The sequence below is a fragment of the Balaenoptera musculus genome, chromosome 11 (assembly GCF_009873245.2).
Source record: "Balaenoptera musculus isolate JJ_BM4_2016_0621 chromosome 11, mBalMus1.pri.v3, whole genome shotgun sequence".
Taxonomy (NCBI): domain Eukaryota; kingdom Metazoa; phylum Chordata; class Mammalia; order Artiodactyla; family Balaenopteridae; genus Balaenoptera; species Balaenoptera musculus.
The window spans coordinates 33,384,183-33,398,339 of NC_045795.1; the positions used below are offsets into that span (position 1 = coordinate 33,384,183).

Genomic DNA, 14,157 nt, shown 5'->3' on the forward strand with positions numbered 1-14,157 from the left:
ACTTGCAAAAGGGGTATAAACGAAGTGAAACCAAGTTTCCAAACTAAACGCCAAGTCCCTCTACAGGCCTGAACTCACAGAGCGGGACTACAAATCCCGGCGTGCCTACCCGAGAGGCAGGGAGGACTACGCTTCCCAGCGGGCTCCGCGGCAGGTCGACGTGGGGCGGAGTCGGGCGGGGCGGGGCCGCAGGGTAGGGTGCTGCCCTCTGCCGGGCGCGGCGGGAAGTGGGTGCGGAGTGACAGCAGGAGCCCCGGCGCCGGGCGCGGGGCTCGGTGACAGCGGAGGCGGCGGCCGCCGGCTGGACGTAGGGAGCGGCGGCGGCGCCGACGGCAGAGGGAAGGGCGGACGGGGGCGGGCCTCCCTGGTGGCGCGGAGCCTGAGGAGTCCGGGAGGGGGTGGCCGGCACAGCTCTCGGGCCGGACACCTGAACTTGGGAGAAGTTGCCGGAGCCGCGGGGCGCGGGCGGCGGACGGATTGACCTTCATAGTTAGGTGAGCGGCGCCGGGGGGCAAGGGGTGCGCGGAGGGCCCGGAACCCCTGACCGAGGCTCGCCTGCTCCGATCCAGTGGGTCTGGGACACAGGTGGGTGGGTGGGGGTGTCGGCTGGAAAGGGGAGCGAGACCGTGTGCGCCGCGCTGCCACCCGCCCCGCTGTCCGTCTAGCCCGGGACGCCCGGCGCATGGCCGGGGCGGCGCTGCCCGCGGAGCTTGGGAGCCCCTTCAGCCCCTCCCTTCAGGCCCGGGCCGGGGGGCGGCTTCTCTGCGACCTTATGTAACCAGGCGGGAGGGGCCGTGGCGGGCACGGGCCTTCCCGGCCCGGGAGCTGGGAGTCGAAGGGGCGGGAGGCGTGGGAGTGAACTTGCAAGAAGTTTGAGGGCGTGTGGGCCCGGCGCCCACTTACTTCTTCTCCACCGGACGCGGCTGGGGCGGGTGGCACGGGGGAGGGCGCTGGAGGTAGGGGAGGTGTGCGGGGGCCGAGTCCGGCCGGGCCAGGCCCTGCCTGGATGGTCCGGGGGAATGGGAGGGCCGGAGCGGCGCCACGCCCCGGGGGCCGGGCTGCTGGAAGCTGAGGGGGGGGCGGGTGGAAGTACCATCCCTCCCTCCCTTCCCGTCCCTTCCTCCCCCTCGGTCTCTTGAAGAAGCCGCCCCTGCCAGAGTCCCCCGGTATCCCTGAGCGCAGTCTTTTTCTCCCCCTTGCATTATTCCACGACCTTAGGGAACCCCAACCCCAGAGCTCACCCACTGCACGCCCCTCTTTCTACCCTCCCTGGAGCTCGCAGCCATCTGCCCGCCCCCTGAGTGTCCCCCTTCGTCTCGGTCCCGAATCCCGGAAAACACGCCCCCTTCCCCCCGATTCCCTGAGTCCGCACCGCCCAACCTCAGGCTGTCCCGCCCCCGAGTCAGCGCTCCTTCTTCTCCCCTCCTCCCGGTACCCCGATCAGCTATTCGGCCGCAGCGAGTGCGCTCGCCTCCTCGAAGGGAGCGGGCTGATGCCAGCTCGGCTCCCCCGCCCCTCGGCCCCCTCCCGCCGGGGGTTCTGGCTTCACGCACGGCTGCCCCGAGCTGCTCAGGGTTGCGCGAGCAGGTTCGCGCCGAAGCTGCCCGGCGCGCCCCAGCCCAGCGCCCAGGGGGAGGGAGGAAGGGAGGGAGGGGGAGAGGGCGCCTGGGGCGGGGCTTGTCTGCGCGAGCGCCCGCATTGCCCAGGGCTCCCCCACCCCCTCCTCATTCCAGGCCAGCCCCTCACCGCGGGGTCCTTCTCAGATGCCCCGTCCACTCCTGCCGTCGTCCTCCCGCCCGTCTGTTCTGGGGATGGTTCTGCGCGAACAGTTTCTGGACTAAACTTTAGCGCTTTGGCTTAGTGTTCTCTGGGGAAGTGTCAGTTAATTGCCTCCCAGACCCCACCCCCCACCCTGAGAGAGGGGTGCTTGGGTGAGCAGGGAAGGGGACAGGCCGGTTCAGGTCCCCAGTGACACCTCTGGGATGTGGGCTCAGGACCCTGCCAGCTGAGATTCCACCGGCCCAAGACCTGGCACTCTTGGGCAACTGGGGGTGGAGAGGAAGGTAGGGGGCCGGTCTCTGGTGTCCTCCACGGCTGCCAGATGTGGGTGCCCTCAGATCAGATCACAGTTCTTGGTTCCTTGGCTTGTTCCCTCTGAGGCCTTCACTCTTCCCAGCCTGAGAGATGGCTCCCAAGCCCTGCCTTCAGGGAGATCACAGTCTGCGAGGGAGACAGCCAGGCCAGAATAGGCTGGAGAGGGGAAGGGCTGGCTGCCTTGGGAGCCCTGCCTGGTAGCCTGAGGTGTGCTTGTACCATGCCTCAGTTTCCCCAGCCGTGGGAAAAATAACAATTCACTTGGGCCCCTTCATTCTGCCTGCCTCCTGGCTTCTAGATGTGCGTCGGGAACCAGAGAGTGTAAATGAAGGGCTGTTTAGGGTGACTCTATGCTCTGCTTGTGTGGGAGAGCAGCCAGTGTTGCTTACCGTTTACAAGGCCTGTTACAGCTGCAGTGCTATTTTGTCCTCAACTCAGATCTCTGAGGTGCAGCCAAATGGGAACCCAGGTCTCCTGGTTCTGTGTCCCATGGAAGGGGTGCAGGGATTGGGGACATCTCGTCAGGTGAGCACTCAATCCAGGGAGAGCCCCTGGGCTTCTGTGGGCTGATGGCCTGGTAACTCACAGTCAGAGGTGGGTAGGAGGGTGGGCCAGGGCAGGCAGAAACCCATCCAGGGTTCTGGGATGATGGGAGTACCCAGTGCTCACCTCCATGGCCAGTGAGGCCTCCCTTTCAGCCTGTCAGCTGGAAAGCAGGTGGGAGGGGCTTCCCACCTCTCAGACCTGGCTGCCCTTAGAGGGTCTGGCTTCTGGCCTGGATCCCTCCTGGGGCTCTGTTTATGGCTGTAATTGCATCATTAGCCAGAGTTTATAGAGTTACTTAGCACCTGCCCCCACAGGGAGTGGCCTAGCCACCCCCTGGCTTCTGTCTCTTCCTTTTCAAAGTCAACTTGGTTTCTGCCGGCAGCAGGGGTTTCCCCAACCGCAGCTGGCATGAAAGCCAGGTTGGGCCTTTGTCCTAGGGATGGAGGGCAGTCAGCACTTGGGGCCCAGCTTGGGGCTGCCCTGGAGATGACCGTGGAAATTGGGTTGGCCTCCTCTGATACAGAGGGAGGGAGTTCAGAGTTCCCAGAGCTGCCAGAAGTGTCCACATCCCAGGATACAGTGGGTGTTTTTGCATATAGTGTATGTAACCTCATCTGAAAAGAGGGAGATAAAAATGTACAAACTTCACAGGCTGCTGTAAGGAGTCAGGTGCCTGGTACGTGGTGAGTCCAGGGTGCTGCTCTGTATGTCAGTGTGGGATGTATGTGATTGATGGGAGTTTGTGTGTGTGGTTATGAGGTTATAGGTATCTACATACATGTATATAGATGAATTGTGTATATGCATGTCTATGACAGTGTAACGATAACTTAACATTAATAGAATATGCATCTATTCTCTTTATGCTATAATAGAACAATATTGTAATAAATTTTAGTTATAACAATAGTTGTCAACATTTATTGTATATTTACTCTTCAGAATGAGGTAGTACTTATTATTTTCATTATACTGATTCAGAGAAGTTAAGCAGGTTGCCTGAAGTCACATAACCTGGAAGTGGCAGGGATTCTAACCCAGGCCCAACTGAGTCCAAAATCCATGTTCTCAATCCCTGCAGAAGACCACGTCAGGGTTTCCCAGGAGTTCTCTCTTAAAAGGCAGGGTGTGTGGTGGTGCAGGAACCTTCTTTTCCCCCTCCGGGGTCTCCTGCTCTGAGCAGGGGTGGGACTTGCTGAAGCCCCTGCCTCAGGACACACCTGTCTCCTGGCTGCTCTTCTGAGCTGCTGACACAGGTGATGAAGGACCCCTGGCAAGAACTCTCCTGCCCGGCCCGGGGAGGAGATGGGTTCAGACAAGGCTTCCTGGGTCTCCTTGGATACCTCAAACATTCCCTTACAGTGAAGCCCTCAGTAGGCACTTGTTTAATCAGATGTGGAGAAAAGACTGGGGAGCTATTGGGTGAGAAGGGGACAGCAGAGAAAGTCGTGAGAAGAACCCAGGAGACCCCGCACTGACAGGCCATGTGGTATCACAAAATGCCTATAGTGATAATGTATAAAATATACCTTGACATGACCTGGGACCTGCCTCACATTTTAGCACCCATTCCCACCCTTATTCAACCCTCTCCTCCATCCTGCCCATTTCTCTTTATTAGTGTGGGAGACTGCAAAGATGGCCCAGATTTTCTCCCTCTATGTATCCATGGCCGGTCCCTGCCTCTCTCAGCCTCAGTTTCCGTATCTGTGAACCTAGATCATGTGTGGAGTCCCCTCCAGTGCGAGCCTTCTACCCATCTTCCGCAAAGGCACCAAGGCAGGAGAGGCTTCAGAAAGGGTTGGGTATGGGGTGCAGGGGAGGGGGGAGGTGCTGCCCAAGTCCGCTCAGGAGAGCTTTCGCTAAAGCCTGGCCCCGTGGAGCGGCCAGCCAGTTTTTCTTGGGACAGAGCCGTAGCTACCATGTATTGAGCGCTGGGCTAAGTGTACCCTAGAGCATGAGCTCCAGGGCCAGGGTGCCTGGCTTGGAATCCCAGCTCTGCCACTTACTAGCTGTGTGACCCTGGGCAAGCTGCTTAACCACACTGTGTCTCTGTTTCCACACCTAGAAATCGAGGAGTATAGTAGCACCTACCTAATAGTGCTGTAGGGAGGGCTATGTTGGTGCTCGCTGCATGTACAGGGCCTAGAACAGTGCCGTGCTCAAAAAATGTTAATTATCATAATTAACTCCTATAATGTCTTTATTTCTCATTTCCAGGTGAGGAAATAGAGGCATAGAGAGCTCTAAGGGAGAAATAAAGACCTATGGGTTGCAAACAGGCCTCTCCCGTGGGTCTAGCAGCCTCAAGCAAAATGCCTTATATGGGGCTTTGCAGACTCCATGGCCACAGTCCCCACCACTCCCTGTTGTACCACACCCTGCTCGGTCTCCACAATTAACAAGGTAGCAGATTTGGCCATGCCTGCAGCATCCCTACCCCCCCTGCCCTGCCCTGCCCCGCCCCTTGGGACTCCTAGGATAGCATCTGGCCTGGTCACTTACTACTCACTCCTGACCAGAGGCCCTTCCCCTACTCTCCTGCTGCCTGGCCCTCTTGCACTCTGACCAGAGATACAGATCTCCTTGTCTGCAATGCCACTAAAAGCAGAGATAAAATCTCAGCCATAAGGCAGGATGTGGAACTTACCGTGCCCACAGGAAATGCTTTGCTGGCTGTGGGGCAGTGGGGCAGTGGGTGAGAGCAGAGGGCAGCCGAGAGGGGCAGAAGCAAGAGGCAGAGTCATCACCAGTTTTCTTTCCTGTCTCTTAAGTGTGGGCATGAGGAGGAAGAGAAATGAGGTCTGGTCATCCCCACCCTTGCCCAGCTTCCTTGGGGCCAGGCTGCCTTCTTGTCTTCTATCCACACAGCGGGGTCCCAGAGTCAAATGTGATGCCATGGGATTAATCCAGGAATTCCAACAGACTATCCAGAAACCCATGGTCCATATTCCCTCGTCCCAGCCCTTGTTCATGCTGGTCCCTTCTCCTGGCAACCCCTCCCCTACTCCCCTCCCTATAGGCAAATCCTCTGTCCATAAAGGTACACCCTTCCAGGAGACCAGGGGACTGCTCTATCTGCAGCTCCGGCTGGATGTTGTGATGCCCTGGGGAGCTCTTTTAAAAAAAACTGTTGCATCTGAGTCTTCAGGGAGGGGCTTAGGCATCAATATTAAAAAAAAAAAATTTTTTTTTGTCTGATGATTCTAAAGCCCTGTCTCTAGGACAGTGGTTCTCAAATTTGAGTGGGCATCAGAATCAACTGCAGGATTGTTAAAACAGATTACTGGGCCCCACTCTCAGGGTTTTTAATTGAGTAGGCCTGCAAATTCCAATAGGTCTAGAATTTGCAATTCTGACACGTTCGCTGGTGATGCTAATGCTTCTGGTCCTGGGACCCCACTTTGATAACCTACTGTTTTGCAGCTACCCAGGCCAGAGCTATCTGTTTCCTGGGTCTCCGATTCCTTTGGGTCTCTTAGGCCTGTCTCCTTTTCGAATCCAGGTCCCCAGGGGCAGGAACCACTCTGAGACCATTTGGTGACCCCTAGTCTCTGGTATGGTCAGCCCTCCCTCCCCCATCCTGACTTTCTGCCCCCACCTCCCATTACTCTGACCAGTGTCCAGTCTTAGCCCCACCCTTCAGGACAGGTGCTCAGGAAATAGTTTCTGCTGAAGGCAAGGTGAGGTGGACAGCACCAGCCCCGAGAGTCATCAGGACACGGGGGCGGTGGGGTCTGAAGCTCCCGTAAAAGTGCTTGGAGCCAGGGTGGCATTGCTGGTACCAGGGTGGAGGTGTCCAAAGCAGCCCAAAGTGAGGCTGTAGAAAGACCCATCATGTTATTTTACTTTCCCACCCTGTGGAGGGTGTTTGATCACTGAATTGCATTTTTTGGTTAATAATAAAAATGATAATACACATGCAAGAAATAGGCATTTCCTTCTCCTTTCTTCACCTGGCCTGGAGATGTTGGAATGGTGGGTGGGGGTCATTGTTGGGAGTAGGGATGTGTCCATCATCTTCCAGGGGGTCCTGGGCCTTGAGGGCAGCAGATAGTCGGGTGACACTGGGGTTTCACTGGGAGGCCTGTGTGGGTGGAGTCTTCCTTGGAAGCTGGGGGAGTTGCAGGGAAGCCTTCTGGGAAGTGAGAAGAGGTGATGGCAGGTCCTCCAGCCCTGCAGGGGGGTGGTGAGATGAGCTGGAGTCGGAGCCCATCAATCTACAGATGAATGGACTGCTCCAAGGTCACACTCTGAGTACAGGGGTGGGGTCTGTCTTGTAGGATGCAGTATCGCCAGTGCCTGGAGAGAGGCTGGTGTGTAGTGGGTGCTCAGTACAGCTTCATGAAGTGAGTGAGCGAGCATGAATTGGGCCCCGGTCGTGTGCTCAGAAACGAGGACACACAAATGCTTTACCCGTGGTCTCTGCTCTGCAGGAACGTCACCATTTAAGACCCAGGGACTGGTTCCCAGGGACTTGTGCAGGGAGGAGCTCCCCGCCTCTGCCCACAGTGATCCAGGCCCAGCCCGGCTCTAGCGTGGGGCTCACAGCCTGTCCCTCCCCGCAGAGAGTTTGCAGCAGCCCTGCCCCCCACCCCCCACCCCCCACCCCAGTTCTACCAGTGGGTCTGTGGGGTGGGGCTCCGGTTTGTTTTCTCCTGTTTGCCTAGGGAAGTCACAGCCTGTCCTCAGCCTTGTTTACAGTTGGTTTGGGGACAGCACCTGCCCCAGCTCCTACATCCCTGAGGGGTGCAGTGTGGCCAGGAGGTGACACACTATCCTGTCCACCCCCTGCCGCCTCTGTCCCCTCCCTGCCCTGGCCAGGTGCGCTCTCAGCTGCCCCTGCCAGCGAGGCACCATCTGGCTTTGACGTGGGCTGATCGGAGCTGCAGGGCTGTGGGCCTCAGAGGCCGGCTGGCGCAGCCCCTGTGTTGTCGAGAGGAGGGGACCGGGATCCAGGGAGTGCGGGGGACCCACTCCAGCATCCATTGGAGTCAGCAGGCACGGACTGAGTTGGGGCCTGGCACTGTGCCGGCCAAGCAGGGTGGGTGGGAATAAAGACACGGCTCCTCCCCCAAAACTGATAGCCTGGTGGGGAATTTCAGTAACTGCATAGGACAGTGAAAAGGCAGAGTGATGTGAGATAGTATAGAGCCGTGGACTAAATGACCACAAATGTGTCGACGCCTGGCCCTTTGGTCTGAAGAGCATTCTTCCTTTTTTTTTTAGTTAATTTTTATTGGAGTATAGTTGATTTACAATGTTGTGTTAGTTTCAGGTGTACAACAAAGTGAATCAGTTATGCATATCCACATATCCACTCTTTTTTTAGATTCTGTTCCCATCTAGGTCATTACAGAGTATTGAGTAGTGTTCCCTGTGCTATACGGTAGGTTCTTATTAGTTATCTATTTTATGTATAGTAGTGTGTATATGTCAATCCCAATCTCCCAATTTATCCCTCCCCCGCCGAAGGGCATCCTTCCTTGGTCCAGAGGGAGTTTTTACAGGAGGGCTCGTGCCAGCACTGAGAACTTGGCTCAGCCCTTCTCACCCCTTGAGCTCCAGAAAGGGTGGCTCTCTCGATCCCTGGGTCCTCCCACCCAGGGGTCACCTCTGCAGGCCCAGGAGCCTTCCTTCCTGGATAGAGTCCTTTCTTCCCAGAGGCCTAGAGGCTGCTGAGTGAGAGGTGAGGCCGCAGGGAGGCTGCTGGCTCCTGAGCTACCCGCCTGTCATCTGAAGCCCTGGGCTCTGGGGCACACGGTGCTAAATTGGGTGCAACAGCTCAGGCCTCTTTGGGCACACCTGTTGCTGAGCCCCAAGACTTGGGCTTGGAACTGGAGCAGTGCCTCTGCCCACCCCCCACCTCCAGCATCCCTCTCTTCCCCCCTCTTTCCTTTGCCCCTCACATCACCATCCCTCTGACCCTTCATGTAGTTCCACGGCATCTGGAACATCAGGCCTACCTAGATGCGGGTGTGTCTCCCTGTCCTGCTTCATCTTCTTCATTTCATTTTTCTGCCTCCCTCCTTCTTTTGGTGTATTTAGAGGGTGTGTGAGGCCTGCCCTGCTCCCCTAGGGCGTTCCCAGTGTGGACCTCTGAGCTCTGCTGTCGGGGACCCAGAGGAATGGCCCAGGGCAGGGTGAGGTGGGTGTGAGGGAGCCCAGCATCATGCAACCCCCTGCCCTTGGCCACCAGGGGCATGTGGTGGCTGGGATGCCCGGGGGTGGGTGGGAGATCAAAGGGCCTGGTCCTGTGGGCTGAGGGGCAGCCCGTAGTCTGGGCCAGCTGGAGGAGCCCCTCTACAGACAGCCCTGGGTGTCACTGGTTCCTCCAGACCTGTGACTAACTATAGCTTCTCATCCAGTAGGTTTGGTCTAATCATAGTGGTTTTCAAAGCCAGGTGTGAGAAGAAAATATTAGAACTTCTATTTCTATGTATTTCTATCTCATCCTTTTGTCCCTCCTTTTATGGTGAAATATAGCATAATTGCCAAAAGGAGCATAAACCTATATGGATAATATAATAAATAATTATAAAAGTGAACACCCAGGTTACCACCACCCAGAGGAAGAAACAGAATGTAACCTGCATTCTGAAATCAACTTGTGCGCCCCACCTTGGTCATAAGCCCCTCCCCCAGAGCAAACCACTGTTGTGACTTTCAAGATAATCAGTTCCTTGCTTTCCTTTATCATGTAACCACCTGTACCTGCATCCTTTAGCAAGAGAGTTTAGTTTTGCCTGATTTTGAGTCTCTAGAGCTGGAATGACACTGAACATGTTCTTTTGTCACGTTGTGAGATCCGTCCACCATTGTTGTGTGTAGCTGTGGTGTGTTCATTTTCACTGCTGTATAGTATTCACTGTATGAACTTGTTACCATATTTGTATCCATCCCGCCACTCATGGACTTTTGGGTTGCTTTCCTTTTCTGGCTACTGTGAACAATGCTGTAAGAACATCCTGGAATTTGCTTCTTGGTACACTGGTGCATACACTTCTCCAGAGTCCGTATAACCCGGAGCGGAATTGCTAGAGCACAGGGTATGCAATGCATATTTCAGCTTTAGTAAATACTGTGTTAAGTGGTTGCACCAATTTACTCCTCACTGGTGACACCTAAGAGTTCCTATCGCTCTGTATCCTCACTAACACTTGGTATTGGTAGACTGTTTCAGTTCTGTCCCACTGGTGAGCGTGTAACAGTATCTCATCATGGGTGTAATTTATATTTCCCTTCTCACCTTTTTTATAGATCTATTTTTGTGTATGTTTGCTCACATGCATGATATATTAATACACTGGTATTTATAAGCAATCCCTGAGAAAAGAAACTAATATTGGGGGTGCTCAAAATTTTTTACTCACAGGGGTGAGTGATCAAAATAATTGAAAGACCACTGAAATATTGAATGCCAGGGCGGGGGCTGGTTTATAGGTTGGCGGGGGGAGGTGGTCTTGGGACGAGATTCCCAAGTGGCACTGGCTGCCAATGAGGCAGCTCTGCCCAGAGGGTACTGAGCCGACAGGGTACTTACAGCACCTTCAGGCCCTCCTGCCTGGCACATCTAGGGCTCCAGCAGATACCCTTCAATTTAGAATTGGCAGGTGCCCATCTTTCAGGTCCTTTTAGGGCAGTAGTTCTCTTTGTCTCCCAGGGGACATTTGGCAATGTCTGATGACATTTTTGGTTGTCACAACTCAGGGAATCCTACTGGCATCTAGTGGGTAGAGGCCAGAGATGCTGCTAAAGGTCCTAAAATGCTCAGAACAGCCCGGCAACAAAGAGTTATCTGGCCCCCGGTGTCAGTCATGTTGAGGTTGAGAAACTCTGTTCTAGGGAAGGATCCAGGAACCTGAGATTTGCCATGACCTCGCTGTGTGGCCTTAGGGAAGTGACTAAATGCTTTGAGCCTCAGTCTCCTCATCTAAAAAGGAGGGTGGCAAGGGTTGCTGCCCCCTCCCCTTCATAGGTTGTTGTCAGGACTGGGGAGAGGGTGGCTGTATAGGCATCTTGGGAAGCATCCCTGCAAAGGGGCCCATGGCCATTGTTTCCAGGGGGTGGGGGGTTTCCAGCGCCAGCCCTTCCCCTCGACTGTGCTCCCTGTCCGTGCACTGAGCTGGAGGCGTCAGGTGATGGCCATGAGCCTCCTGCTACTCCAGGTCTCAGAGGGCTGTGGGGGAACTGCCCTGAGGGCCCCTGCCTTTTGATGAGGGCTGCAGAAATGAGGGGCTCTCTGGGGAGCCCTGGGGCCCAGGAAAAACCATTTCTGACTTTGTCCTCAGCTGGGTGGGAGTCCAAGGTTGTGTGGGGTGATAAGAGGTGCTTATCATACTCCTTATCTGAGGCCCCATTTCAAGTCCGGTGGTGAAGCGTGGGAGCCAGAGGTCATCCTTAGGGGCTTTGTACACCCAGGCCAAGCTTTGTGTCCCTCTGGAGTTTGCTATCTCAGGGAGGGCCCAGGATTGGGCCAGAGTCTGGGTCAGAGCTCTCCGGGCCTCTTTGACCTCCCCATTCTGAGGCTCACCTCACCCCATGCATCTTCAGGAACCTTGGCGTGCCTAGTCTCCCCGCCACTACACTATCCCTTCCTGAGACATACTCTCGTGAAAGGGCCTAGTGAACTCATCCACCCTGAGATGTAGATGACTAATGACAGCTCAGTGACTGCCAGCCTTTCTTGACAAGCAGTATCTACCTACCAGGGATGGGAGTCCCTTAGCCACGAGAAAGAAACACTAGTGAAATGTCAAGTGTCTCAGGCTGTTAGAGAAGTGCTTCGGGGGCTGAGGAACCTCTGAAATCGCATGTGTAGCAAGAGCATTTTCCCACAAGTGAGAATCGTACGGTGGCTCAGATCTCCCCAGAGCTGCACAGGACTGTGCTGGGTCTCAGGGTCCATTTCAAGGTGGGCCAGAGTGAGAGTGTGAATTGGGTGTCTGGAGGCCCTGGGAAGGCCGAAGGCTGAGGTCACAGGTGTGGGGTCAGTCAGGAAAGTGGTGAACCGTGGGGCTTCTGGCTAAGGGGACACACACCTCCAGGAGGGACAGGGAGGATGTGTGGGTTAGGGTCTGGCCCGCACGGGACCTAGTAGGATTCCTGCAAATTCTTGCCCCTCTGTGCCTCTCCATCTCGGTGCAGGGGCAGCTTGGCCTGGGTTCCTGTGTGGCTCTGTGGGCAGTGGGGCTGTCATTGGCTCAGTCTGGAGCAGGGAGGGACCCTGTAGGTGGCCTGGAGCCCCGGGTCCGCGAGATGGGAGCTGGGAGCCCATCTGCACTGGGTAGAGTTGTGGGTATGAGAGACCTTCTGGGCGTGTGGTTCCCTCTGCACTGTGAGTAATCCTCAGCCACATTTGCAGCTCCCAGGGGATTGTGCAACTTCCTCTCAGGCCAAGGTGCAGGGGGCTGGGTGAGAAACAGCACTGGGGAAAATGAGGAAACTGGGGCCGGCGCTGGGGCCAGGGGCACGGCCCTGGGCTCTGGACCCCCGAAGAGCTGAGCGTTCCTGGGGGCCTCCTTCCAGGGGGCTGCCCTCTCCAGGTACACGGGCATGTGTGCATGTGCGTGTGCGTGTGCGTGTGCGTGCGTGTGTGTGTCTTTGGGGAGCTGGGTTAGTGGGGATGAGGTCCCGCAGGCTGCGCTGGCATGTGGGTATCTTTTGAGCGGGGTCAGGGCTGGGGAAGCAGGCGGTGAAGGGAGGGGCTGGGGAGAGGATGGGATGGTGGAAAGCATGCGAAATCAGGAGAAGCAGACTGCCAGCCCCACCTCTGCGGAGCCGTGCAGCCCTGGCCAGTGTAACTAAGCGCTCCCTGCCTCCTCTCCTCCTCTCCTCCTCTCCCAGGCTCGTCTGAGCCTCTGGTGAGAAGGTAATGGGCATGATGCACTTAGCCCGGCGGCCAGGCTGCAGGAAATACACGCTGACGTCAGGATTGGGAGCAGACACTGCCGGGCCAGCTGGGTTCAAATCCTGGCCCTGCTGCTTTTGCAGCTGTGTGATCCTGGGGCCTCAGTTTTCTCTTCTGTAAAATGGAGATGACAGTTACAGTGCCCACGGTGTGGGTTCATTCTGAGGATTAAAAGACTTAATTCACGGAGAGTGCTCAGAACAGCACCTGGCACAGGTTAATGTCGTACCTGTATGTGAGCATGTTTGTGTACAAACAGCAAAACACCAGGTTCACGGTGATTATTTCTGATGGCGAGGATTTGACTGGGGACTGGGGATACTAATAAGAGCTCCTGTTTCCAGACCTCACTCCACGTCAGATGCTGGGCCAAATGCTTGACCTGTACCAGCCCCTTGGACCCTCACACTCACCCTATGAGGTGGGTGCTGTCATCACCCCCATTTCACAGGTGGGGACACGGAGGCACAGAGGCATCGCGTGACTTACCAGGGCAGTAATGTCAGTGACGAGAACAGCAGAATGGTCTGCCTTAGCCCTGCTGGACCTCCTCTGGGTTCGGCTGGAGGTGGGCGGGTGGAGAGGAGGGAGCAGGGTGTGTTGTGAGGGGGGGGTGGGGGCCCGCCTCACGGCCCATCAGCTCCGGCCAGGAGCCCTGTCTTCTCTTTGTACCATCTCCAATCACATAGTCAACAAGTATAAAGAATGACATTAATATAGGGAACGGCTTTTTCGTAGTGGGAGGGAATGGACTTCCTTGTGCAGAGCTCCCTGCCCGTGGGTGGACTTTCTTTTTTTTTTTTTTTTTAGAAATTTATTTATTTATTTATATTTATTTTTGGCTGTGTTGGGTCTTCGTTTCTGTGCGAGGGCTTTCTCCAGTTGCGGCAAGCGGGGGCCACTCTTCATCGCGGTGCGCGGGCCTCTCACTATCGCGGCCTCTCCCGTTGCGGAGCACAGGCTCCAGACACGCAGGCTCAGTAGTTGTGGCTCACGGGCCTAGTCGCTCCGCGGCATGTGGAATCTTCCCAGACGAGGGCTCGAACCCGTGTCCCCTGCATTGGCAGGCGGATTCTTAACCACTGCGCCACCAGGGAAGCCCCCGTGGGTGGACTTTCGAGAAGAGTTGAAGGCCGCTCACCTGGGGGGCAGGATGGGGCAGGATGGTCATGAACGTGGCTCCAAATTCAGGCAGCCCTGGCTCTGACCCCTGCCTGAGCCGTTTACTCTGTGACCTTGGCCTCAGTTTCCTCACATGTAAAACTCCTCCCAGTCCCTTCCTCTTAAGATGACCGTGAGGATGAAATGAGATACCATAATAAAATGCTTAGCACAGGCCTGGCTGGAGTCAGTGTCCGCCAAATGGATGCCTCTCTTAGGCACCTGTTACACAGAGAGTCGTGTGCCAGGCAGGGAGCGGGCTATACAGATATCCTTGGAGGGCCATTCTTTGAACTGTGGATCAGGGCCACTGATTGGACCCTAATCTGGCCATGAAATCAGCTTAGTGGGTCTCAATGAAAATGAAATGAAAAGGAAGTAATAAATTAAATGGAAAAGAATGATAGGAAACATCCAAGTGTATTGCACAGTACTGGTAAGTGTTG

At 55.9% G+C, this 14,157-nt stretch overlaps 1 protein-coding gene across 1 annotated transcript in view; it reads left to right on the plus strand.

Annotated features, from left to right (window-relative positions):
- The first annotated feature begins 244 nt into the window (after positions 1–244).
- Positions 245–14,157, plus strand: part of TFEB (transcription factor EB) — a 47,891-nt gene continuing 33,978 nt past the window's right edge. Inside the window, exon 1 of the mRNA XM_036870434.1 lies at positions 245–494. The gene's annotated coding sequence lies outside the window, so the exon portion shown is untranslated. The remainder of the gene's footprint in view (positions 495–14,157) is intronic.